The sequence below is a fragment of the Lontra canadensis genome, unplaced genomic scaffold (assembly GCF_010015895.1).
Source record: "Lontra canadensis isolate GAN:19392208 unplaced genomic scaffold, GSC_riverotter_1.0 scaffold21, whole genome shotgun sequence".
Lineage (NCBI taxonomy): Eukaryota > Metazoa > Chordata > Mammalia > Carnivora > Mustelidae > Lontra > Lontra canadensis.
Genome location: NW_022631015.1, coordinates 18,162,521 through 18,166,470, shown reverse-complemented (window position 1 = coordinate 18,166,470; position 3,950 = coordinate 18,162,521). Strand labels below are relative to the sequence as shown.

Genomic DNA, 3,950 nt, shown 5'->3' with positions numbered 1-3,950 from the left:
AACCCACTCCTTTCTTCTTTTTCCTTTTTTTTTTCTTTTTCTTTTTTTAACTAGGATAGACATTCTGCCACTTTACCAGGAAATTTTGACAACCATATAGAAGAATTTGGCTGCTATCTCTTCACCTACTGGGTGAAACAAGGCAAGTTTGAGTTGAGAAAGCGCATGTGGTCCTAAAATGGCTCTGATAATGAAAATTCATTATTTCATTCTCAAGATGCTTAATATTCTAGTTTCAGCCCCCCCAATGTATCTATACTTGGTGATAGTGTTAAAAATGGTTTACAGTTTTAGAAAGCTATTATCTATCTATAAGAATTCTCGAGAAGCTACAAAAAAGAGATCATGGTGATTTATGGGGTTTGGGTTGTTGGGTTGTTGTTCTAGAACCAAAGTTCTTGAGGGTTTTTTTTTTTTTTAAGGTTTTATTTATTTAAGAGAGAGTGAGACTGAGTGAGAGAACATGAGCAGGGGAGGGGTAGAGGGAGAAGCAGGCTCCCCACTGAGCAGGGAGCCCAACGTGGGGTTTGATCCCAAGATGCTGCTGCGATCCTAACCTGAGCTGAGGACAGTCGCTGAACCAACTGAGCCACCCAGGTGCCCCTTGAGTTCTTCTGACCAGAGGAAGAACACAGACCTTGGTCACGGAATCCTGGGACCAAAGTCTGTGTGGCCTGAAGAGAGCTTCTTAACCTCTTTGGGCCAGAGGGCTATAAAGTATAATGTTGTTTTACGTATACAGTGGGAAGAAGGATCATTTTCTGTCAGAATCCTGAGGATTGCTTGGGATACATGAGAAAAGCATCGGTTAGAGTGGCTGACACACAGTAGGGCCTCATTCTCATGACTCGAGCGCCTTCGGTTGATTGGTGGAACATCTCAGCTTCCTTTCCGGCAGCTGCCCAGCTGTGCCAGGTCATGGCAGGCACTTTGTGTCATTATTTCTTTTATCTTCCCAACAGCCTGGTGAGGTAGGTGCTGTTATTATCCCATTTACCATGAGGATATCAAGACAGCAAGACAGGTGGTAACTTATCATTTTAGCCAGAAACACACAGATGAGGGCAGCGTTTTGAGTTCAAAAGCCTCCCCCCACCCCTGACCCCCAAAAGTCAACCAAAAGTTTTCCCTACCATGAGACCTACATGCATTATATCAGCCTGTAGAACACCTGTCGCCTTTAACTGTATGTCTTTTGGCAGGGACATTAATGATCTAATAATAGTGCTAAGACTATAGGCAGAGCTTGTTTGATTGCTTTTGCTGTATGGTGCTTTGCAGATCTTGTGTTTTTTTGTTCTATTTTGTTTTGTTTTTTTATGTACGGGTGTATGGCAGTCCTGTGTCAGGCAAGTCTATCAGTGCCATATTTCCAACAGGATTTGCTTACTTTGTGTCTCTGTGTCATATTTCAGGAATTCTCACAGTATTTCAAACTTTGCATTATTCTTACATGTGTTAGGGTCCTCTGGGATCAGTGAGCTTTGATTTTACTATTGTAATTGTTTCGGGGAACCCATGAACTGGGCCAGTATAAGATGGCGAACTTACCTGATAAATGTTATGTGTGTTTTGACTGTTCTGCTAACTAGCAGTTTCTCTACGTCCCTCCTGCTTCTCGAGCCTCCCTTCTCCCTGAGCCGCAATAATACTGAAATTAGCCCAGTTAATAACCCTATAACAATTTCTAGTGCTTGAGTGAAAGGGATAGTCATATATCTCTCAATTTAAATCAAAAGCCAGAAATGGTTAAGCTTAGTGCGGAAGGCATGTCGAAAGCCGAGATAGGCTGAGAGCCAGGCCTCTTACACAAAGCAGTTAGCCAAGTTGTGAATGCAAAAGAAAAGTTCTTGAAGGAAATGGAAAGTGCCACTTCAGTGAACACATGAATGATAAGAAAGTGAAACAGCCTTATTGCGGATATGGAGATAGTTGGAGCGGTCTGGACAGAAGATCAAACCAGCCACAACATTCCTTTAAGCCAAAGCCTCATCCAGAGCCAGGCCCTGACGCTCTTCAGTTCCTTGAAGGCTGAGAGAGGTAAAAGGCTGCAGAAGGAAAATCTGAAGCCGGCGGAGGTGGGTGCATGAGGTTTAAGGAAAGAAACCATCTCAGTAACACCAAGTGCAAGGTGAAGTCCAGGTGCTAATGTAGAGGCTGCAGCAAGTTCTCCAGAAGATCAAGGTGAGATCATTCTTGAAGTTGGCTCCACTAAACAAGAGATTTCTAATGCCAATGACATAGCCTTCTCTTGGAAGAAGATGCCATGTAGGACTTACGGAGCAAGAGAGGAGAAGTCAATGCTTGCCTTCAAAGGAAAGGCTGGCTCACTTGTTAGGGGACGGCGCGGCTGCAGACTTGACATTGAAGCCAATGTCCATTCACCATTCTGAAAATCCTAGGTTCTTTAAGAATGATTGCAGATCTACTCTGCCTGTGCTCTATAAATGGAACAACAAAGCCTGATGACAGCACATCTGTTTACAACATGGTTTCCTGAATATTTTAAACCCACTGTTGAGACTTACTGTTCGGGGGAAGAAAAAAAAAACAACAAAACCCTTTCAAAATACTACTGCTCTTTGACAACGCACCTGGTCACCTAAGAGCTCTGATGGAGATGAACACCGAGATGAATGTTGTTTTCATGCCTGCTGACACAACATCCATTCTGCAACCCATGGACCAAGGAATAATTTTGACTTTCGAGACTTATGATTTAAGAAATACATTTTGTAAGGCTAAAGCTTTCATAGACAGTGATTCCTCTGATGGATCTGGGCAAAGTAAATTGAAAACCTTCTGAAAAGCATTCACCATTCTAGATGCCATTCAGAACATTTGTGATTTATGGAAGAGGTCGAAATATCAACATGAACAGGACTTTGGAAGAAGTTGATTCCCACCCTCAAGGATGACTTGGAGGGGTTCACAACCCCAGGGGAGGAAGTCATGGCAGATGTGGTGGAAAGAGCAAGAGAACTAGAAGGGGAGCCTGAAGAGGGGACAGCATGGCTGCCGTCTCATGATCAAACTTGAATGGTTGAGGAAGTGCTTCTTATGGATTAAAAAAAAAAATAGTTTCTTGAGTTGGAATCTTTTCCTGGTAAAGATACTGTGATGATTGTTGCAAGGACCACAAAGGATTTAGAATATCACATAAACTTAGTTGACAAACTAGCGGCAGGGTTTGAGAGGGTTTGTTCCAATTCTGAAAGAAGTTCTTCTGTGGGTAAAAGGCTATCAAACAGCATGACATGCTGCAGAGAATTCGTTCATCAAAGGAAAAGTCAATGGATGCAGCAAACTTCATTGTTATCTTATTCCAAGAAATGGTCACAACCACCCCCACCTTTAGCAACCACCTTCCTGACCAGTTGGGCCGCCATCAACATCAAGACAAGACCCTCCCCCAGCAAAAAGATTAGGACTTGCTAAAAACTCAGATAATAGCATTTTTTAGTAATAAAGTATTTTTTAATTAAGGAACATACATTGCTTTTTTTAGACATCATGATATTGCAAACTTAATTGACCACAGTATAGGATACATGTAACTTCTGTGCACACTGGGAAATAAAAAAAAAAAAATTGACTCACATTATGGCAATATTTGCCTGATTGCAATGGTCAAGAATGGAACCAACAGTATCTTTGAGGTGGGCCTGCTCTGTGTTGGATTTGAAATGGACAGGTTTGGGACATGGAACTTGTTCCCAGAATAGCTACATCTTTGCTACAATAAAAGATATAGAATAATCCAGATGCATTTATTAGACAAGCGCTAAGGTACGAATTTAAAGATAAAAATAAGTGCTTTTCTGTAGCTGGGGGTGTGACTTATTTATACACGAGGGGGTTTAATTTTCTAATTAATGAGTGGGGCTTTATGCACATGATGTCCGTTAGTGTTAATGAATAATGTGTGTGTGGCATAATAGATCGCTGTA

General features: G+C 41.7%; 1 pseudogene; it reads left to right on the top strand.

Annotated features, from left to right (window-relative positions):
• Positions 1-1,331: 1,331 nt before the first annotated feature.
• On the top strand, positions 1,332-3,463 carry LOC116869870 (annotated as a pseudogene).
• Positions 3,464-3,950: the final 487 nt, after the last annotated feature.